At 43.9% G+C, this 23,967-nt stretch overlaps 1 long non-coding RNA gene across 1 annotated transcript; it reads right to left on the reverse strand.

The window, feature by feature from the left end:
• Window positions 1–685: 685 nt before the first annotated feature.
• LOC149459713 (uncharacterized) lies at window positions 686–15,356 on the reverse strand. Its single transcript, XR_016313220.1, has 2 exons — window positions 15,167–15,356; window positions 686–1,592 (listed from the first exon to the last, which is right to left on the reverse strand). It is a non-coding gene; the product is annotated as an uncharacterized LOC149459713 (long non-coding RNA).
• Window positions 15,357–23,967: the final 8,611 nt, after the last annotated feature.

Raw genomic sequence — 23,967 nt, forward strand, 5'->3', positions numbered from 1 at the left:
CACAATATATAAGAAATGACAAAATAGCAAAGTATTTTGCATATATCATATAAGTGTGAAAAAGAACTGTGCAGTGATGAATCAGCAATAAAAGGATTCTACTGGACTGTAATGGTTTGCTGTCACAGTCACCCACCTGGCTCCCCCCAACCCCCCAGCTGCCCACTATTCCTCACACTGTTATGCCATCACCTTCCCTGGTGCCCACATGCAGAACACATAACCTCCTTGCTGGGTGCCAGGGAGTGACCTCCTACTGAGGGCTTCCACACCTCTCCCCGGCAGAACACCGAGAAGTCTGCCTCCCCCGTGCACCTGCATGTGGATTCACCACATGCAAGCTATATGTCCGTTGATGTTCCCATGGCGTGTTCTGATGCTCCCATGCTCTGTGCCCACTGGACATAAAGACTGCAATCCCATTGCCTGCCTGAGTTCTGCCATCCCTGCTGTGTGCCATCCCTGGGCTATGGACTTAACCCTCTGCTTTGAGGAGTTCTGCCACCCTTGCTGTGTGCCCGGTCTGCTTGTGGATGTGATCTGTGCTGAGCCAGTTTGTTCTGAACTCTGACCCTTGCCCACTCCCTGCTGTAAGGGTTCATTTCAGTCAGGATGCTCTCACTCTCCCATCCAACATGGGGTGCTTACCGTGGGTACCTGAGAATAAGATCAGAACACACCAAAGTTTTGCAAATTGTATTCCGAGCTTTAATCACTGTGTTCAAACTTAAATGTGCAAGCAGGTGGGCAGGTATAATATGACCTTTAACCAATAAAAATAATACACGTTTATCAAGGAGTATACATTTTAGCATGTTTATAATTCATGCATAAACCGGCTGAAACTAAACTAGCCATTTTTAGCTTTTCTGCCCAGAAACGGGGCCTTATGCCAAAGTATGTGCCATTATCGGAAGATTAAAGAGTAACTCTATCACCCCCTCTTTTTGGGACAATTTATGACCGAATGAGAGATTTATGTCTCCTTATTCATGTTTCATCATCATAATCATCCTCTGCAGCTAGAATAGTTTTCTTTCATAAGCATCAACATACCTTTATGGCCATACACAGGAAAAGAAAAAATTATAAACACATTAGGATTGACATTCCAACTTGTTTACCTGGTGTACTTTACTGTAAACCCAGAGTTTATGATAATCTGACTTTTGTGCATACCCATATTCAAACTGTAGCAACAACACTGATCTCAAGCCTCTGACAGATTTATAATCTAAAGCATTAATAAATTTATATCCTGGACAAAAAGACAGTTCTTGTAGGTGATACCAGAAGGTAGTACTAAGCCATACCAGACGGAAAACTATCACTGATCTCACTGTACTGAGACAAAGTTCTTGTAAGCATAGTCCGAATGGAGAAACATCTTCTTGGCCCAATGGGTGTGGCCCATCTGGATTTTCCTTGACTCTCAATGCATGTATCCAGGAATGTGAATCCGCCGTTAACACTGCCATTCTGGTCACTGCGGTCACCGTTGTTGGTTCTCCATAAGGGGGGTCTGTTGACTTGTACTTGTGCAGGGCTTTCACTACCACTTTGTCTCCTGGTTGGAACGGGTGTGTTAACTCCTGTGAAGGTAAAAGAAAGGAGACAGATACCACACGTATTACATTTACTACATATTCCTCTTGTATCAATTCCAAATCACCAGGCATTAGGACCATGGGTTGTCTGGTACAAGGGGTTGGGAATGGTCTACCCATCACAATTTCAAAGGGTGACAATTTAGTAGTTTTGTTTGGGGTCATTCTGAATTCTGCTAAAACCACCAGTATGTACCTCTCCCACTTCACATACATACCCCCAGTAGCCTTTCTTAGTTTCACCTTTATAGTTCTGTTCATCCGTTCAACAATTCCTCACCAGGCATCTCCATCTTGGGATGATCTGTGCAAGGAAATCATCTTGGGATGATTTCCTTGCACAGAATCTTGGAAACCATTTTGGCATCCTCCTTGTTTGTTTCAAAGGCTTCTGGCCATTTGCAGAATTTATCCACTTTTACCAACAAATACTTGCTTTTGTTTCTCTGACCTTTAGACATACAGTACGTGTGAAGTCAATCTGAAGTTCCTGAAACACACCTTGTGGAGAAGGCAAATGGCCCAACTTACCATGTCTCTGTCCTTGTACATTATTCCTGACACAGATCATGCACCTGCTCAGCTGTCCTTCTACTCTTTCCAGATTTTTGATACAAAACTTTTTCTTGATCTCCTGCAGGGTGCTTTGCCTCTATGACCAATACCATGGAACTGAGTTATTAATAATGGGGCGTTATGTTCCAATAAACCTATTACCCTTCCTTTTGTCATAAGATCATTTTGGTCTAGTGACAACCCTGACTCCTTTCAACATTCTACATCCTCCTGTGAAGCTGTCATTTGTAATTCTCTCAAGAGGGTGTCTTCAAGGAGGGACGATGGTACCATGAGGATCATTAAATCAAGCGGGGCAGTATCAGCCAAGGGCAATTGGGTGGCTGCTGTAACCACCTGATCTGCCAGTGAATTGCCTCTTGCAACATGATCATCAGAATGCATATGACGTTTGCATTTAATCACTGCCACTTGAGCAGGCAAATGGATCATTCTAGTAAATCAGTAATCAAATCTCCATGGGATATTTTCTTGTCATCTGCCATCACAAACCCTCTTCTTTTCCATATTTTCCCAAAATCATGAACTACACCAAAGGCATACTTGGAGTCAGTGTAAATATTAACGTTTTGTCCTTTAAAAAGCTGATAAGAGCAATCAATTCAGCAGATTGAGCTGATTTGTAAGGAACAGATGAGGCTTCATGTATAATGTCTGGCAGCTTTACCACTGCATATCCTGTTTTAAACTCACGTTCAGTAGGTCTGGTGTATGAACCATCTACAAAAATGTCTTTAAAATTCTCTTGTGGTTCAGACATCATGTCAGCTCTGGATGTAGTGACCTCATGTATTACATGAAAGCAGTCATGTTCCTCAGGGCATATCCTGTTCTCCCTTCAAACCTAACATGCCGTTCAGAATTGTGATTGGTCTTGACGTGGGGGAAGAGTATTTCAGGGATAAATTGTAGGTAGATATGAGAATCACCTCGTACCCTGAAGACTTTTGTGCCATCATGTGCTGTGTTGTGCGGTTCTTTAATACATGTAATACATGATGTGTGTGTAACACCCTTTTATAAGTGGATTCAGAATGCTAAAACAAATTTAAGATGGCAGTGTCCTGCAGAACAGTGGCAGTCACACTCTGTAGAGAAGCCCCATGGTACTTGTATGCTGAACCGCACGACTTTGCTGAGGAACAATGTAGTATAGAACTACATTTCCCAGAAGAGCAGGTGTATGGGAGGAGGCGTATATATATGAAGGCCTGGGAGATGAGACAGGAAGGAAGAGAGGAGAGATCTGGAGAGAGGACTGCACTGACTGCAGGAGGAACGGACCAGGCTGTGGAAAGAGAAAAAGAGTGGGGGAGAGGAGAATTTGTTAATCTTGCAGCATCACGGAGAAAGCTAATTTGCTAGCAGGTGACCGGACGGAACGCTGCAGGCGGGATCGAAGAGTGTGTGGAGGCCTTAGAGAGTTCCAAGCATTATCAAAGAAAGGGAACACTGACACATGCTTCACCTTTGCTATTTTCCTCCATACAGCTGCGGACATTGCACATAGTTATTAGAAGTTGCGGCCTAGTTCCTTTAGCCGCTATTGTCTGACTACAATTAGCACAGCCTTATCATCAGAACTGAAGGCAGGACAGTCGGTCCACAGGCCGAACCACCGCTGGGTCACCATAATCATCAATTCACCCAGCTAAGGAGGCCTTTTCTCTATTGTGCCAAAAGTCTTGTAGCCCCAAAGTAGAGTTGCCCTGTGCCAAGAAATCACTTTTACCAGTTTATCCACTTGTTGTTTTAGATTCACTAGTGCCTTAAGGAAACATTACTTCTGTAAAATTGCTGCCTGCAGGGGGAGTGTCATTTTTCCCTCTCTTGATTACACTGTTCCTCAGAGGGTTACAGTCCCCACTTTTCTTCACTGTACACCAATTGGTCCCATCTTGCGCACAAAAGACTCTTCATTGCCTTTAAAGAACATTGGTTGTTTTGGCTGTAAAGAGCTCTTTTCCTTATTTCAAACTATCCCCTTGCCATCAGGTCCTGAGACCCCAAAGTGAGCTAGTCTACCTGTTTGAAAGTCTTAGCTGCTCACTGGGGACTGCCAGACCACCTCAGGTTGAAGGTATTGGGTTAGTTTCTGAAAAGCAGGCCTGCTAACACTAACTGATTCTGTGATAAGTGTTGTCTTTTCTTAAGTTCAAATTGACAAAGTAACAATTATTTTACACATTCCAATTCTGTTTATGCTGTGTAACCAAGCCATATTGACGTTTGCTATAAACCTCTTACTAGTTTACTTCAATCCATGTGTGAATTCACTTTCTGGTAGTGATTTATTTCAGTTAAGAGTGTTCTGTGGTGTCAACAGGGGTTGGGCTTTCAGAGTGGAGTCCAGATCCACAGGAATCCCCAAAAAAATCAGCAACTCTTAGGGGGGTAGTGCACCATGTGGTGTGCAAAACTGTGTTGTGACCTAGAGTTACTGTCCTTCAGATGGGGACAGTAGGTATAGGGGTTGGGGCTCTCCGTCCTGACGCAGCCTGAGCCAATGTTATCAAGTCCTCCTCAGTTAATTCACTAGGCTTTGTTCCCTAAGGAATGGATGGATACAGTTGCACATAGTCAGGAGAGGGAGGTGGTGTGGTGGGCAAAGAGTTTTTATCCTGCTTATCAGCTGGCAGTTTATAATAGGGTGCCCACCTGAATTAATTTCCCCCCACGTTCCCTCATATATGACATATTCCACCCAGGATTTGGTCCATACCATGGAAAAGCCTCCTCATCTCCTAAACACAGTCCTTTCACCATTGTTAAGTGGGTAGACTGAACCTTCTCTAGGGAACGGGTCTGAACTACCCATACTTTCCGTCCATCCTGCCATTATCTACCCAAGGACCAACCCAATAATCTGTTCAAATACGGCATAAAAATAGCTTAGGGGTTTCATTTACGGGGCCATTGTCGGGATCTGGCATTGATTTCTGAGGTCTCTTTAGGTGCCGCTTCTTATTTATATTCTGTTGTTTAGCCTGTGGCTTCTTCCCCTTACCTTGAGAACTCCCCTTCCTAGAAATGCAAAGTAGCGTCTATTATAATTAAACAAGAATCCAAAATGAAGCGACAACAATCACTGTGAGAGAGGGGCTGTACAACGCTAAAGCTTTCAACAATTCCCCGCTTCAACCGTCAGAGGAGTTAATACTTAAGTTGTCACTTCCTTTGTCATTAATTATTACCACAATTTTCCTTCCCACCATCACTTGCTTTCAACTGTCTCAGGTCACTAGCTTTCGCTTCACTGAGATATTGGGGCGTCTAACAGTGTTCCAGAATTTGCAGCAATATACATACACCAAATATCAATACAGTGATAAATTTTAACTTCTAAATTTGCAAGACCACAGCTGGAGAGGATATAGATTAACAGTAGTAATAGCCTAGGCAATCAATTCCTTTTCCCCGGGCAGCTCCCACAGCTCCGTTTGACCCTTGCTCCCAAAGCACGGGTTTGTTATAGAATCTGTCCCACAACAGATGACAAGAGAACATAGGCTTACGGCTGCGGTGATGCAGATCCCACTTCTGACACCACTGAACTGTAATGGTTAATTTCAGTCAGGGTTCTCTCAGTCTCCCATCCAACCTGGGATGCTTACCGCAGGTACCTGAGAATAAGATCAGAACACACCAAGGTATTGCAAATTGTATTCCGAGCTTTAATCATTGTGCTATCATCTGCCAGTCCCTGTCACTCAGTAAAAGCCTTGTGTGTACTTTGCTCTCCGTGTGTGTTCTGTCCCGCCTACACCTCCGTTAGATTCACAATCAGAAGATATACCGCAGTGGTTAAGCAAATCACAGCATGAACCATAACAACTTACACAGCAGCATATAGTGGTAATGCAACAGCCATGGATGTCAAACAGTGAATGTTTAATAGTCTACCTCTTTCTTAAACCTATACTGTGTAGACTAAATAAGGGGAAGACCTATAGGGGATCACTGCAGGAACAGTTAGCAGTCAGGTATACACCTAGACCTTCTGATAATCAGCTCATTGGGGCCCAAAAAGTGCTTTTGGTAGTGTCCCTTTAAAAATTCACACATGCAATGATAAGGTGTCCCTCTGCTAGTAACTATTGTTGTAATAAAGGGTTAAACTTTATTAATTCCAGGTTCTTATGTTTAACCTTTCAGATAGATGTAGTGCAATAATTTCAGAAAACTCAAAAGTATAATAATAAAAAGAATTTACTTAGCTTGGTTTAAAGATGTATTACAGGTGATAAAATAGATAAAATACAGCATCATTCCAATCCAAGGGAGCCCGTAATTTCATTTGAAATTCCTTCTCTCAGATACTTCTTTAGTTCTGAGAAAGCTGAAATGGTCTTTTGTCTTCCAACCATATATATATAGAATAAAAAATAGTTAAAACCATTTTTGAGCCACATTCCCAGAGTAAGGAAAGTGTTGTCACAGTATACATAGACATGTTGTATATACCTAGATATATAAACAGAAGTGATTACTTATATGTAGTGCCCTCCTAGGTAGCTAGGAGGAGCTAGACTTCAATGTTTAGATGGGGGCTAAGCAGCAGCCCAGGTGTAACAGCCAGAGTGGGGTCAGTCACTCTGGAATTTCCCCCTGCTCTAGAGCTTTGTTGGAAGGCCTAGAGGCAGTGGGTGAATCTGAGGAATGGTTGTCCTGTACTCTTGGGGGAATCTGGCCAAAACCCAACAGGAGGTTGGAAGGGGCCAGGACAACCCTTAAAAGTAAGTGAACCTGCTCACCGGTAGGAGAGTTCGGGTGGAAGTCAGAGAGGAAGATGTGACGCTAAAGGCAGGAGCCTGGAAGGGGGCTAAGATGGAGAGAGGGGCTCACTTATGAGCAGTGGAGCTGGGAAGGTGGAAAACTCTGGACTTCATCATTATCCTGAGAGAGGACCATCTGGCATCAGGGAAGGAGTGGTCCAGCTAATAGGCCTGGTAGCAGCCACCTACCAAACAACAGCACAGAAGAAGGACCCAGTGAGTACATCTACACCCCCTAGGGCAGAGAGGGGAGAGAGTGTTTGGGTGTGAAACCTAATTCCCTCTGCAGCTGGGACTACTGCTCTCTAGTAGTGACTACTGGATCCCCTGTCCAGGGATTCTTCCATGCAGCCAGATTGAGGAGTATCTGGGGTTGGAGAAGTACATTGGGAGATGCTGGCTAGCTCTGCAGAAGAATATTTTTGTGTGCATAAAGACTTGTAATATAGTTCAGGAAGTTTGTCCTCAGTTGCCTCATTCCCTTGGGCATCCCAGATACCCCTTACCCCATCCAAATTCTACATCCCTAATAAAACTTAAAAATAAAACTCAAGGAGCTGATTTTCTGTCTCCTGGTGCAAGTCTTGGTGAAGATGTGTGATGCCTGGCTGTGCAGGACTATAGGGGGACCCAAATCTTCAGCAACTCCTAAGAGGGTAGTGCTACATGTGGGGGCTCGTAATTCCGGGATTTCCCTTTAGCAACCTGCTTGCTGCTACCCCTAGCAACCGACAAGCCAAGAAAGTGATATTGCTACAGTCTTTGCAGATAGTAACTATACTGGGCTTAACGGAAGATCTTCCTGCTAATCTAAAGGTGGCTGGTAAAAAGGACTGTGCTTTTTAATAGAAGTCAGAACAATGTGCTTTGCTGTCGCTGTTGCCATTGCCCGGAGCAACCAGAACAGCCCATCAACCTGAATATGTCTTTCGCTGTTCTACAGATGGTCATAACAAAAGACTATGCACTAAATGTACCTGCTATAATCAGTGAAGTGCCTACTATTGTTGTCTGCTTGCTGCTGCCCGGAGCAACCGGAGTGGCTTACCAGTCTACACAAGTCCCTTTGCTGCACTACAGTTCGTTTCTATAAAAGACTATGTATGCTGTATGCCGCTTCCCTGCATGCTGTTGCCCGGAGTAACTGGGGCGACCCTTCAGTGTTCTCAAATCTTTTTACTGCTCAACAGGTGGCTGCTACAAAAGACTTTGCCCTACCAAGCTTATTGTTGCCTGAGTGGTGGTTTTAAAAGCAGGAAGGCCTAAGGTAACCTACTCTATCTCAGCTCGTAGGCCTGATGGCTCCATCTACTTTGACCCTAAACATACAGCCAGAGCTACAATGAAATGGTTTAGATGAAAGCATATTCATGTGTTAGAATGGCCCAATCAAAGTGAAGACCTAAATCCAATTGAGAAACTGTGGCAAGACTCCCAGATGCTTTCCATCCAATCTGACAGAGCTTGAGATATTTTGCAAAGAAGAATGGGCAAAAATGTCCCTCTCTAGATGTGCAAAGCTGGTAGAGACATCCCCAAAAAGACTTGCAGCTGTAATTGCAGTGAAAGGTGGTTCTTCAAAGTATTGATTCAGGGGGGCTGAATACAAATGCACGCCACAATTTTTAGATATTTATTTGTAAAAAATGTTGAAAACCATTTATCATTTTCTTTCCACTTCACAATTATGTTCCACTTTGTGTTGGTCTATCACATAAAATCCCAATAAAATACATTTACGTTTTTGGTTGTAACATGACAAAATGTGGAAAATTTCAAGGAGTATGAATACTTTTTCAAGACACTGTATAAGCTACCCAGTCCCAAACACTACTATTAAAAGGGGATTCCTACTGCAGTTGTGTTTATTGAGTTTTTTTCATATGGACTAAGCCTGACTTTATTGTGTTTGCTTCCAGATTGGCTGGTCGGGGAGTGTCTTGAGAAACCACTTAGTCTTTGGTGACTTTTCGGAGGGGCTCCTCCTCAACTAATGTTGCTACATTATGTAGTTAGCTAGCTAGTGCTAGGACTGCATATTTTCCCTGCTTTCTTATCTACTGTTGTGCAGGTCCCAGGACGGCAGTCTCCCGGATACAGAACTGAGAAGAAGACTTCTGCACTACATGAAGGATTTCCCTTGAGGGGGAGGTACTTCATGTATTTGTTTGCCATTATATGTTGTTGTTTATATATTGATGTATATTGTTTATTTCCCTGTTAGTGATCAGCTAGACATAGTCAGGGTGTATACAGTTGCAAGAAAAAGTATGTGAACCCCTTGGGATTACGTGGAGTTTTGCATGAATTGGGCATAAAATGTGCTCTGAACGTCATCTAAGTCACAACAATAGAAGAACAGTCTGCTGAACATAATACTACACAAACATTAGATGTTGCCATGGTTTAATTGCACATAACATGTAAACATTCACAGTGCAGGGAGGAAAAAGTATGTGAGGCCCTAGCTTAATGACTTCTCCCAGAGCTAATTGGAGCCAGGAGTGAGCCAACCTTGACTCCAATCAGTGTGATGATATTGGATGTGTTGCTGACAGCTGTCCTGCCCTTAAAAAACACACACCTGTTTTGGGTTTACTGGTTTCAAGAAGCACTGTCTGATGTGAACCATGCCTCGCAGAAAAGAGCTCTCAGAAGACCTACGATCAAGAATTGTTGACTTGCATGAAGCTGGAAAGGGTTACAAAAGTATCTCCAAAAGCCTTGATGTTCATGTGTCCACGGTAAGACAGACTGTCTACAAATGAAGAAAGTTTAGCACTGTTGCTACTCTCGCTAGGCGTGGTCCTCCTGTAAAAATGACTGCAAGAGCACAGCGCAGAATGCTGCATGAGGTAAAGAAGAATCCCAGAGTGTCAGCTAAAGACCTACAGAAATCTCTGGCACATGCTAACATTTTTGTTGACACATCTACAATAAGGAAAACATTAAACAAGAATGGAGTACATGGGAGGACACCACGGAGGAAGCCATTGCTGTCCAAAAAGAATATTGCAGCACGTTTGAAGTTTGCAAAAGAGCACCTGGATGTTCCACAGCACTACTGGCAGAATATACTGTGGATAGATGAAACCAAGATTGAGTTGTTTGGGAAGAACACACAACACTGTGTGTGGAGAAAAAAAGGCACAGCACACCAACATCAAAACCTCATCCCCAGTGTAAAACATGGCGGAGGGAGCATCATGGTTTGGGGCTGCTTTGCTGCCTCAGGGCCTGGACGGATTGTTGTCATTGATGGGAAAATGAATTCCAGAGTTTATCAAGACATTTTGCAGGAAAACGTACGACCATCTGTCCACCAACTGAAGCTTCGCAGAGGATGGGTGATGCAACAGGACAATGACCCAAAGCATACAAGTAATTCAACAAAACAATGGCTGCAACAGCACAGAATATGCCTTCTGGAGTGGCCCAGTCAGAGTCCTGACCTCAACCCGATTGAAATGCTGTGGCATGACCTTAAGAGAGCGATTCACACCAGACATCCCAAGAATATTGCTACACTGAAACAGTTTTGTGAAGAGGAGTTGTCCAAAATGACTCCAGATCGTTGTGCAGGTCTGATCTGCAACTACAGGAAACGTTTGGTTGAGGTTATTGCTGCCAAAGGAGGGTCAACCAGTTATTAAGTCCAAAGGTTCACATACTTTTTCCTCCCTGCACTGTGAATGTTTACATGTTATGTGCAATTAAACCATGGCAACATCTAATGTTTGTGTAGTATTATGTTCAGCAGACTGTGTTCTTCTATTGTTGTGACTTAGATGACGTTCAGAGCACATTTTATGCCCAATTCATGCAAAACTCCACGTAATCCCAAGGGGTTCACATACTTTTTCTTGCAACTGTATATGTTCTTCATGTAAAACTGTACATATGCAAAATTTTAGATTTTGATACAAATATTTATTTGTTCATACTTTTCCCCCTTTACCAGTTTTGTACCCCTTTTCAGTTTTTATGTGTGGGATACCCAGCCAATGAGAATGTGGCTGTGCTTTTAGCAGGGGGCCTCCTAGGTAGCTAAACTCCAATGGTTAGACAGGGGGTGAGCAGAAGCCCAGGCGTAATAGCCAGAGAGGGGTCAAATTGTGGTCAGGGCTGAGAGGCTCTGAAGGCCAGCCCCTCCGCAATTCCCCCCTGCTCTAGAGCTTTGGAGGAAGGCCTAGAGACAGTGGATGGATCTGAAGAGTAGTTGTCCTGTACTCTTGAGGGAACCTGGTTGATCCTCAACAGGAGGTTTGAAAGGGGCCAGGACAACCCATAAAAGAAGAGTCTGCTCAGTAGCAGGAGAGTGTAGGTGGAAGATGGAGAAGTAAGGCTGAGATAAAGGAGCCTGGGAGGGAGCCCAGGCTGGAAGGGGCTCACCTCCAGGCAGAGAAACCTTGAAAGGAAGAAAGCTGTGGACTTCACTGGCCCCCTTAAAGAGGACCACCTGGCAGCAGTAGCCACCTTCCCAACAGTAGCACAGGAGACGGACTCAGTGAGTACACCTACACCCCCTGGGCCAGAGAGGGGAGAAAGCATTTGGGTGGGAACTCACTCTGCAGCTGGGACTATTGCCCTCTAGTAGTGACTACTGGATCCCCTGTCCAGGGATTTCGCCATACAGCCGGATTGAGGAGTATCTGGGGTTGGAGAGGTACATTTTTGCGTTGCTGGCTAGTTCTCCAGAAAAGGATTTTTGTGTGTATAAAGACTTGTAATATAGTTCAGGAAGTTTGTCCTCAGTTGCCATTCCCTTGTGCATCCCATATATACCCCTTACCCCATCCAAGTTTTACATCCATAATAAAACTTCAAAACAAAGCTCAAGGTCTGGTTTTCTGTCTGCTGGTGCAAGTTATGGTGAAGATGTGCGATGCTTGGCTGTGCAGGACTATAGGGGGACCCAAATCTTTAGCAATTCCTAAGGGGGTAGTGCTACATATACAGTATTTTTCGCTCCATAAGACGCACTTTTCCCCCCCCCAAAAAAGGGGGGAAAATGTCAGTGCGTCTTATGGAGTGAATATGGAGCAGCTGGTCCGGTATTTCCGCCGCCGACATGGTGTCAGAATAACGGGCCAGCCGCTCGGCTCTTCTCTGCAGCAGGACCTTACCTGTTCTTTGGTCCAATGCTGTACAGTCTTCCCACGTCGGCATCTTTAGTGTGGGCATCCGGCTGTGACAGCCGGGTGCCCACTGCGCATGCGCGAGAAGCGCTGCGCTTTGTGAATGGCCCGGCGTCTTTTGGGACCTATCATGTGTCCCTGAAGACGCCGTGCCATTCACAAAGCGCAGCGCTTCTCGCACATGCGCAGTGGGCACCCGGCTGTCACAGCCGGGTCCCCACACTAAAGGGAGGATAACTCAGCGGAAGTTGGAGCGGGTACCTGTCAAATTCAGGTACCTGCTCCCCCTCCCTCCCCAAAGGTCCACAGTCTCTGGTCATCTCCTGTACTATCTGCAGTCTCTTGGTCATCGCCTGTACTTTCTGCAGTCTCTGGTCATCTCCTCTACTGTCCGCAGTCTCTGGTCATCTCCTGTACTGTCTGCAGTCTCTGGTCATCTCCTGTACTGTGTCCACAGTCTCTGGTCATCTCCTGTACTGTGTCCGCAGTCTCTGGTCATCTATACTGTGTCCGCAGTCTCTGGTCATCACCTGTACTGTGTCACCAGTCTCTGGTCATCTCCTGTACTGTGTCCGCAGCCTCTGGTCATCTCCTGTACTGTGTCCGCAGCCTCTGGTCATCTCCTGTACTGTGTCCGCAGCCTCTGGTCATCTCCTGTACTGTGTCCACAGTCTCTGGTCATCTGTACTGTGCCCGCAGTCTCTGGTCATCTGTACTGTGCCCGCAGTCTCTGGTCATCTGTGCTGTATCTGCAGTCTCTGGTCATCTCCTGTACTATGTCTGTAGTCTCTGGTCATCTCCTGTACTATGTCCGCAGTCTCTGGTCATCCCCTGTACTGTCTGCAGTCTCTGGTCATCCTCTGTACTATGTCTGCAGTCCATTGGTTCAGAATATTTTTTTTCTTGTTTTTCTCCTCTAAAACCAAGGCACGTCTTATGGTCAGGTGCGTCTTATGGAGCGAAAAATACGGTACATGAACATAATTGATAACATAAAAACTACTACTAAGTTTCTTGTAAATCAAAAACTATTGTAAAGCTACACTACATTTGGAATGATGCTGTATGTTATCTATTTTATCATCTGTCATACATTTTTTAACCAAACTAAGAAAATTCCTCTTATTAGTATACTTTATTTATTTCAGGTACATATATAGCGCTGTCAATTTACACAGCGCTTTACATATACAGTTGTGTTCAAAATAATAGCAGTGTGTTGAAAAAAGTGAATAAATCTCAAAATCCTTCTAATAGCTTTTATTTCCATACACACAAATGCATTGGGAACACAACACATTCTATTCCAAATCAAAACATGATGAAAAATATATCAAATTTGTGTTGTTCCTCTAAACAAATTGAAGAAAAGTGAATATTAGACTGTTCAAAAAAATAGCAGTGTTTGTATTCTTCTTTACAAACTCAAACATTCACTATATAAACTGAAAAATGTTTGAAGATTTTGCTTTCCTTTGAATCACTTCATTAATATTTAGTTGTATAAACACTGTTTCTGAGAACTGCTGTACATCTGTGTTGCATGGAGTCAACCAACCTCTGGCACCTGTGAACAGGTATTCCAGCCCAGGATGATTAGACTACATTCCACAGTTCTTCTCTAATTCTTGGTTTTGCCTCAGAAACTGCATTTTTGATGTCACCCCACAAGTTTTCTATTGGATTAAGATCCGGGGATTGGGCTGGCCACTCCATAACGTCAATCTTGTTGGTCTGGAACCAAGATGTTGCACGTTTACTGGTGTGTTTGGGGTCGTTGTCTTGTTGGAACACCCATTTCAAGGGCATTTCCTCTTCAGCATAAGGCAGCATGACCTCTTCAAGTATTCTGATGTATTCAAACTGATCCATGATCCCTGGTATGCGATAAATAGGCCCAACACCATAGTATGAGAAACATCCCCATATCATGATGTTTGCGCAACCATGCTTCACTGTCTTCACAGTGTACTGTGGCTTGAATTCAGTGTTTGGGGGCCATCTGACAAACTGTCTCTGGCCACTAGACCCAAAAAGAACAATCTTACTTTCATCAGTCCACAAAACGTTGCACCATTTCTCTTCAATGTGCTCTTTGGCAAATTGTAACCTCTTCAGCGCGTCTTTTTTTTTAACAGTGGGACTTTGCGGGGGCTTCTTTCAGATAGCTTGGCTTCACATAGGCGTCTTCTAATTGTAACAGTACTCACAGGTAACTTTAGACCTTCTTTGATCTTCCTGGAGCTGATTGTTGGCTGAGTCCTTGCCATTTTGGCTATTCTTCTATCCATTCGAATGGTAGTTTTTTGCTTTCTTCCACGTCTTTAAAGTTTTGGTTACCATTTTAAAGCATTTGCGATCATTTTAGCTGAGCAGCCTATCATTTTCTGCACTTCTTTATATGTTTTCCCCTCTTCAATCAACATTTTAATCAAGGTACGTTGTTCTTCTGAACAATGTCTGGAACAACCCATTTTCCTCAGAATTTCAGAGAGAAATGCACTGTAACCAGCATGTACAACATTTGCTGCCTTCCTTCCTTAAAGAAGGGCAATAATTGCCACCTGTTTTTCAAAGAATGAATGACCTCACTAATAGAACTGCACACTGCTATTATTTTGAACATGCCCCTTTCAATTAGTGATTCAATTACACAGAATCAGCAGCATGCATGTCATGACTGTTGGGTCTTTTGGATTTCTATTACTCTATTACACCTGCTAGTAAATTATTTGCCATGTAGAAATATCATTTCTACCAAAAACAGTGATTGATCAGGTTAGTGATGTCTGACTGCTATTATTTTGAACACAACTGTATGTTGTACATTCACATCAGTCCCTAACCCTCAAGGGGCGTACAGTCTAAGGTCCCTAACTTACATTCATACATACACATACTAGGGACAATTTAGACAGGAGCCAATTAACCTACCAGCATGTCTTTGGTTTGAGTTGTCTGAAATTATTGCACTATATTTACATATCTGAAAGGTTAAACATAAGAACCTGGATGTAATAAAGTTTAACCCTTTATTGCAGTTGTGTACAGGTGGCCAGCGGACGCTCACCAGTCCTTTGTAAGCAGAAACGTTTCATTCAAGTGCCAAGCAAAAGGGTTCCTCTCTCCCTTTCTGGTGGTGTCCTCAGTGTCCAGATCTTTAACTACATAGCAGACTCCCTGCAGTCCAGGTTGCACGCCAAGGCTCTGGAATAGCGTCTGTTCTGCATCCACTGCTTTCATGTGAGTTGCAGTCTCAGTTCTGGTCTCCCTGGCAAAAAAAAAGAAAAAGAAAAAATATATCTCCACTCAGGACCACCAATCCAGCTTCTTGTTTGCACTTGCCTGGTGGACACATGCTGCCTCAGCTCTGTCCTCCTTTGCATGGCCTTTGCAGTGACTTAAAGCAGCATAGTGCAATTGTACATCCTAATGCAGTGCTCTGACGACATGTACTGATATATTCAGGCATACAGCCAGTTCCAGATGTGTGCTTTGTTGCTATCTCATTATAATGTAAGGTCCAGTATAATGAATGGGAACCAAAATGAACAAAAAGTAACAGAGCTGTTGTAAAACAGACATCAATTTTGCTTGAGAGTTTGAGTGAGAGTTTCCTGTACATCATGCAGCACGTGCTCAGCCCCTAGAATCAAGTCAAATGGACCTCTTAAGTGTTGATTTAGTAAACGACCCCTGCAATTCGGCATAATTATGCCCATTGGATGGAGGACGTGGTTACTCATCTACTCAGTGTGATAATTAGCCTCTTCAGGATGTGCTGGGAGAGGATATTTCCTTAGAGATCCCGGAGGCAGAGGGGGGATGATTACAATGAATAAGGTTCTTTAACAATGAAAAGCAATCACAGGGAACCCTCGGCATTTATGCCGACCTTGGATTTTTTTAACCCCGTGAGGGACGGAAAAAAACTTGAGCATCATAACCTATTTAAAAGCACTGCTTGAAATCAAGAAAGTGAGCATTCATTCCTATCCATTGACTAGCACCATAGAAGGGGCTGAGCTTCAAACGTGCAATCATCAGAACTAGAGGCTAGTAGAAGAATGCAAACAATGCTGCAGGCCTAAGAGCATGATCTAGGTAAGTATAGGGATTTGAGGAAGAAGGGTGAGCTACATCTGCTTAGGGGCAGTGGGTGCAAAATGGTAAGGAAACTTTTTGGGGAAGTTTCCTTACCCTTGATGCAGACTCTACCTGACTTGTTGATTTAGTCAGTTTCACCTTAAAGCGAAACTTCACCCTAAAGCCATCCTCCTCTGTTTTTTTGGCTTTTTTGGGGGGTTAACATAGTTTCCAACATTTAAAAAAAATTTTAGGGACACTTTTTTTCCTGTATGTCCAGAAAGACGGTGTAGGCAGAGCAGTATGTTAATCAGGGCTGGGGCATTCAATCATGGGTGTGACATAATGCACCAAAAATGGGTGTGGTCCAGGGGCAGATTGACAACTCATGGGGCCCCCCGGGCAATAGGAGATCATGGGGCCCCTGTGTCCTTGCCCAAACTCAAAAAAGCCTATGAAAAAGTACCAGGGGCATCTCATGGGGCCCCCTACTGACCCTGGTCCCTCGGGCAGTGCCTGAGTTTTCAAATGGTCAGTCTGCCCCTGGTGTGGTTTAAATGACACTAAATATTGGGCATGGCTTAAAGGACGTGTGGTTAAGCTTCTCTTGGGTTCCCCCCCATGCAATTTTGCTCTCCACCCCAACATCCCAAAAAACAAATAGACAAATCATAGACTTATCTAGAAAAACTTAATGTAAACATAAAGAACTGGTTCACACTAACTGATTGGTGGTATAGAGGTTACAGCACATCATTACCGCTCACTGATTGGTTTCTGTAGTTAGTACAGGACTATGGTCTGAGACTGCCAACATAGTACAGGAGTTGGTCAGGGACTGCAGACATAGTACAGGACTATGGTCTGAGACTGCAGGCGTAGTACAGGAGTTGGTCAGGGACTGCAGGCGTAGTACAAGAGAGGGTGAGAGGCTGCAGGTGTAGTACAGGAGAGGTCAGAGGCTGCAGGTGTAGTACAGGAGAGCATCATAGGCTGGAAGCGTAGTACAGGAGAGAGTCAGAGGCTTTTCGCTGCGAGGCAAACAAGGGTGTTGGCAAACAAAGGCAGTTTTCGGGGGGGGGCACACCACCCCCAGGCAAGAAGGGACAAGGGATCAGGGCTTCTCTCCCCCCCCTCTCTCCCCCCTCTCTCTCTTCCCCCCTTCTCTCTCTTCCCCCCTTCTCTCTCTTCCCCCCTTTTCTCTCTTCCCCCCTTTTCTCTCTTCCCCCCCTCTCTCTCTTCCCCCCCTCTCTCTCTTCCCCCCCTCTCTGTCTTCTCCCCCCTCACTCTCTTCTCCCCCCTCACTCTACCTCTTTCTCGTCTCCCCCCTCTCTCTCCCTCTCTCTTTTCCTCTCTCTCTCTTCTCCCTCTCTTTCTTCTCCACCCCCCCCCCCCCCTCTTCTCCTCCCCTCTCTCTTCTCACCCTCTCTCTAGCTCTCTCTCTTCCCCCCTCTCTCTTCTCCCTCTCTCTCTTTTCTTCTCTCTCTCTCTTCTCCCTCTCTCTCTTCTGCCTCTTCTCCTCTCTCTCTCCCTCTCTCTGTTCTCCTCACTCTCGCTCTCTCTCTGCTCCTCTCTCTCTTCCTCTCTCTTTTCCTTTTTATCTTTCTCTCTCTCATTTTGCACAAGATAAAGGTAATCTGGAGCTAGCAAGTCGCTGGATTACTTTTACAGGTGGCGGAAGGGCATCCCTCCCCTTCTTGCCACTGATGCCTTTACCAAGCTCTACCATGCAGCCCCAATGCAAATGATCAGAATGATCTGTGTCTGATCGCATGCATTGGGAGGTCAGAGGAGAGATTTGGGGTCTAATAGACCCTAGATCTCTCCATAAACAGGAACTGTCATGGCCCATGCTATCACAAGGGATGTTGTTCATCCCTTGTAATAGAAATATAAATGATAAAAAAACAAGGTAAAGGTACAGTGTACAAAAAAAAAAATTAAATAAAGAAATAATAAAATATAAAAAAAAAAATTAGAACACCCCTGTACCCCCATGCTTTTATGCCACTTAAGGACCAGGGATGTACAGCTACATTGCTGGACTGTCATTATACCAGGATGATGCCTGCAGCTGCATACATCATCCTGGTATTTTTTTTTTCAGCCGGCGGTCAGCTTTCTCGTAAAAGCAATCCTATTGGATAATTAGCCACTGGATTGCTTTTACAAGCAACGGGAGGAGACGAAATCCCTCCCCCCTGCCTTCTGTGGCTTTCTTGGGCTCTTCTGTCGCACTGGCTGACCATTGAGCTGATCAGAGATTGAAATGGCTCTAATCATCTCTATGGTTTAAGAAACCGGAAGAGATGAGCATTTCCATTTCATCACTTTTGGTTCTGTGGTTGTAAAAATACCCTTAGTGGTTTGAAAAAAGGTCATATTTATCTTGGTATGATCTTAAGCTTTGAAGGGCAGAGGACAGACCTGGGATCTAAACGTACTAAAAGTAAAGAGTATTTGTCACTGCCTATTGCTATCACAAGGGATATTTATATTCCCTGTGACAATAAAAGTGATATAAAAAATAAATGAAAGGGACAGTGTAAAAATAATAAATACATAATTTTAAAAAATGTAAAGTGACCCTGTCACCCCGTGATTGTGCTCAAAAGCAAACGCACATGTCGGTCCCGCATTCGTAAACACCGATCTCAGCACACAAATGAGGTATCACCTTGAACTTCAGATCAAGGGCAGTAATTCTAGCACAAGACCTGTTGTATAAATCTAAAGTGGTAACTTGTAAAGGTTTTTTAATGCGTCGCCTACGGATAATACCATTTCCATAGTTTGTCACCATTGCACAGGCATGCACAGTTTTAAAGCATGACATGTTTGGTATCTATTTACTCATCTTAACATCATCTTTTATATTTTATCAAACAATTGTGTGGTATATTGTGTTTTGTGCATTAAAATGAATAAAAGTGTATTTTTTCCCAAAAAAATTACGTTAGAAAAACCACTGCACAAATGCCATGTGAAATAAAAAAAGGCAACACCCACGATTTTGTTCTCTCAAGCCTCTGTTTAAAAAATATATAATGTTTGGGGGTTCTAAGTAATATTCTAGCAAAAAATACAGATTTTTGCATGTAGAAAAAAAGTGTCTGAAAAGGCCTAGTCTTAAAGTGGTTATGAAGACTCTGGAGTCCATGGACCCACTGGGGTTTATTTACTAAAGCTGGAGAGTCCAAAATCAGACTCCCTTCTGCATAGAAACCAATCAGCTTCTAACCTCAGCTTGTTCAATGAAGCTTTGGCAATGAAACCTGGAAGCTGATTGGTTTCTATGCAGACGTGAGTCTGATTTTGGACTCTCCAGCTTTAGTAAATAAACCCCACTGTGTCATTGCTGACGTAGTGATTGGTAACCACTCTGATTGGTTTCTGATCATTTGTATCACCACCTGTGACATTTATGAGCCACAAACCCTGGAACATGCCCGTTCCTCTCAAAGTGAAGATGTTTAAAAAACTCAAAACCAAAAATGTATTATACACCACTCAAAAAAATTAAAGGAACACTTTTTAATTAGAGTATAGCATCAAGTCAAATAAACTCCTGGGATATTGATCTGGTCAGTTAAGTAGCAGAGGGGGTTGTTTATCAATTTCAGCTGCTTTAGTGTTAAGGAAATTAACAGGTGCACTAGATGGGCAACAATGAGACAATCCCCAAAACAGGAATGGTTTTAGAGGTGGAGGCTGTCACGATCGCATGATCGCCGCCACCAACATGCAACCTTCCCACGATCGTGACATCCAATATGTCACGATCGCGGCGTCAGACCCCAGACTTTCTCACCAAACTCGTGACCAAAGGACTAGCCAATCTAAAATGCCACACCCAGCTGCACCCTGCACAACGATTTTCCAGCTAACGGGCCACAATCGATGTACCGGCAGCCTGGGCGATTGTTACTTGGTCAGGTTAATTATGCAATTAACCCTTCATACTGCCACCACCTCCTTTTTGTACAGAGAAAGAGAAAACTCGGCATTATCAGCTATAACACTATAATGATATAATGATTGAAGTAATCAACTGCATAACACGGTCATAACCCAGGCCTGTTATACAGAGGGTTAAACAAACAGTAGCGTTCTCTTTAGAGGCAGGGATTCGTAAATTGCAATACAGAGCTATACAAACAGTTCAACGCTTTCAGAAAGAAAAATTTATTACTAAAAGGTCAAACGGGTGCAATAAAAATATTTACAGAAAAAAGATGTAACTAAGATATATATATATAACTATACAAAGAACCATAGCACAGCAAAGAGATATCAGAGAGAGTTGAAAGGGTTAAGGTACTTGCCAAAGTCCTGGGTTAGCAGATCCAAGTTTCAGAGCAAAAGGGCCATGGGTCTTCCCAGGTGGTATTGATGTTAAAAAATGGGAGACGTCTTCAACTTCTTCTTTACTCTTAGGCCTGACAGCCTGGTTTAAAGTCCCCAGCAGGGGGTGGCTCTGAATTAAAGGACCAATAGCGTGTAGTTATGGGCGGATGCCTCAACTAGAGCAAAAATCTCCCATACCATATTTTGGTCTATAACTGTCCACCTGCACAAGGAACATTCCACCTGCGGGTAGATTATTATGCAGACAAATCTGAGGATTAATTAGATATGAATTATAAAACTATATACTGCACGGTTCCCGAGATATATGTTTCTGCTTCCCTGTGTGTCCAAGACCAGGCGAGTGACCCATCAAATTGTTCGCCTGCTCATCGTCCATCTGATGATGGATCCGGTTTTTATGTAAGTCTCTCATATTCCAAGATATGAGACATAGGGGAAAAATGGATTTACAAGAAGTTATCTGATTCTGTCACCTACACAGAGTTAGGTTTTATGAGGTTAGAATCTCTTTCAACTCCTGAGAAAGCTTGCCTTATCTCTCAGGAGGTGTTACAATTGGCAGGTTCTGTGAACAGAGAGACTCTGACTCTCTTGGGGGCTTTTACAGCTCCTATGACCCTCCTGTGACATTCCTAACTCACACACATACTGGCCACATGTCGCTGGGCCTCTCAGGAAGGGAGGGGGGGAAGAATGAGGGGAGAAAATGGAGATGCCTAACAAAATGGGGGACTGCGTCAGTCTCTGGTGTTGCACGTTTGTGACAGAGGCCACTGACATTTTTTTCCCTACTCATCTTTTCTGACTGTTTTTACCTAGTTTTGCATTCGGCTAGGGTCAGTGTCACTATGGTAGCATGAGGCGATACCTGGACCCTACAGAGGTTGCACAGGTAGTCCAACTCCTTTAGGATGGCACATCAATACGTGCTGTTGCCAGAAGGTTTGCTATATCTACCAGCACAGTCTCAAGAGGAGATTTCAGGAGACAGGCAGTTACTTTAGGAGAGCTGGACAGGGCCGCAGAAGGTCCTTAACCTATCAGCAGGACCGGTATCTGCTCCATAGTGCAAGAAGGAACAGGATGAGAACTGCCAGTGCCCTACAAAATGACATCCAGCAGGCCACTGGTGTTAATGTCTCTAACCAAACAGAAACAGACTTCATGAGGGTGGCCTGAGGGCCTAACGTTCTCTAGTGGTCCCTGTGCTCACTGCCCGGCACCATAGAGCTTTATTGGCATTTGCCACTGAACACCCAAATAAGCAGGTCCGCAACTGGCACCCTGTGTTTTTCACAGATGAGAGCAGGTTCACTCTGAGCCCATGTGACAGACGTGAAAGGGTCTGGAGAAGCCATAGGGAACATTAGGCTGCTTGTAACATCGCTCACCATGACCGTTTTGGTGGTGGGTCAGTGATGGTCTGGGAAGGCATATCCATGGAGGGACACACAGACCTCTACAGGCTAGACAATGGCACCCTGACTGCCGTTAGATATCGGCATAAAAACCTTGGACCCATTGTAAGACCCTATGCTGGTGCAGTGGGTCCTGAGCTCTTCCTGCTGCATGACAATGCCCGGCCTCATGTGGAGAGAGTATGCAAGCAGTTCCTGGAGGATGAAGGAATTGATACCATTGAATGACCCCATGCTCACCTGACCTAAATCCAATAGAACACCTCTGGGATATCATGTTTCGGTCTATCAGACGCTGCCAGGTTACACCTCAGACTGTCCAGGAGCTCAGTGATGCCCTGGTTCAGATCTGCGAGGAAATACCCCAGGACACCATCCATCGTCTCATTAGGAGCATGCCCCAACATTGTCAGGGGTGTGTGTCCTATACTTACATACTTTTGCTAATAGGTGTCCCTCATTCCCATCTCAGAAAGTTGGGAGGCGTGCCTACACTCTGGATGAAGGAGCAACGGAGACAATTTTGGACAGCAGCATAATCTGGGAAAAGTGGAGTGTTAGATGCTCTGGCAAATTTAGATACACTAATATATTGAAGCCAAACTCCAACTCACACTTTTAAGCAGTTACAGCTAACAGTTTTGTTCCTTTGTGGGGTAACAATTTTACATAAATAAATTAAAACTGATCATTTTAAGCATCCATTTTAGTGGTAAATAATTTGCCTCAACCCTCTAACCACTACTTCTGCAGGGCAGTTTGTTCTGGTGAAAAAAAACAGACTTACTGCCCGGATCACCAAGTGAAACTAAATAAAAGAAAGTCTTAAAAAGAAAACAAATGCCATTACAGCATAAATGAATTGGTGAGCTACAATATAATAAATATTTGCTTTTGGGTTTAATGTATCCTCAGCACTGGGCATTGTACTACAGGGTTTGTGGATGGGACAAGGTTAAAGCTGCACTCTAGGCAGATACCAAACAAAGACAAATAGATATGGTTATAAGTTCATTAAAATATTATAACTGGTAAAAGTATCCAAATTTTCCTGTCTGGCTTTTGCAATTTCCTGTACAACAGAATAGTTTGGGGAAGGAGGGGGATAGTCAGGTGTTCTGCAGTCTGTGAGGAGGAGAGAGCAGAGTGAACAGGGAGATAACTCATCACTGTATTGCTGCTGTGCCTTCACTAACCAATCAGAGATTGAGTGTGGGAGTTGACCAGGCAGTAATAGTTAAATGCAGAAGAGAAATATTACATCACTGACCAGTGTCTGCTGTCTAGTAGGAATGTGTATACACTATATTGCCAAAAGTATTGGGACGCCTGCCTTTACATGCACATGAACTTTAATGGCATCCCAATCTTAGTCTGTAGGGTTCAATACTGAGTTGGCCCACGCTTTGCAGCTATAACAGCTTCAAATCTTCTAGGAAGGCTGTGCACAAGGTTTAGGAGTGTGTCTATGGGACTGTTTGATCATTTTTCTAGAAGCGCACTTGTGAGGTCAGGCACTGATGTCAGACTAGAAGGCCTGGCTCGCAGTCTCCACTATAATTCATCCCAAAAGTGTTCTATCAGGTAGAGGTCAGGACTGTCAAGTTCCTCCACCCCAAACTCACTTGTCCATGTCTTTATAGACCTTACTTTTTGCACTGGTGCGCAGTCATGTTAGAAAAGGAAGGGGCCATCCCCAAACTATTCCCATAAAGTTGGGAGCATGAAATTGTCCAAAAATGTCTTGGTATGTTGATGCTTTAAGAGTTCCCTTCACTGGAACTAAGGGGCCAAGCCCAACCCCTGAAAAGCAACTCCACACCATAATCCCCCCTCCACCAAACTTTTCACTTAGCACAATGCAGTCAGGCAAGTACCGTTCTCCTGGCAACCACCAAACCCAGACATGTCCATCGGATTGCCAGACAGAGAAGAGTGATTGGTCACTCCAGAGAACACATCTCCACTGCTCTAGAGTCCAGTGGCTGTGTGCTTT

Source organism: Staurois parvus, unplaced genomic scaffold, assembly GCF_062004578.1.
Source record: "Staurois parvus isolate SC_StPar_1 unplaced genomic scaffold, SC_StPar_1.0 ptg000249l, whole genome shotgun sequence".
NCBI classification, from domain to species: Eukaryota; Metazoa; Chordata; class Amphibia; order Anura; family Ranidae; genus Staurois; species Staurois parvus.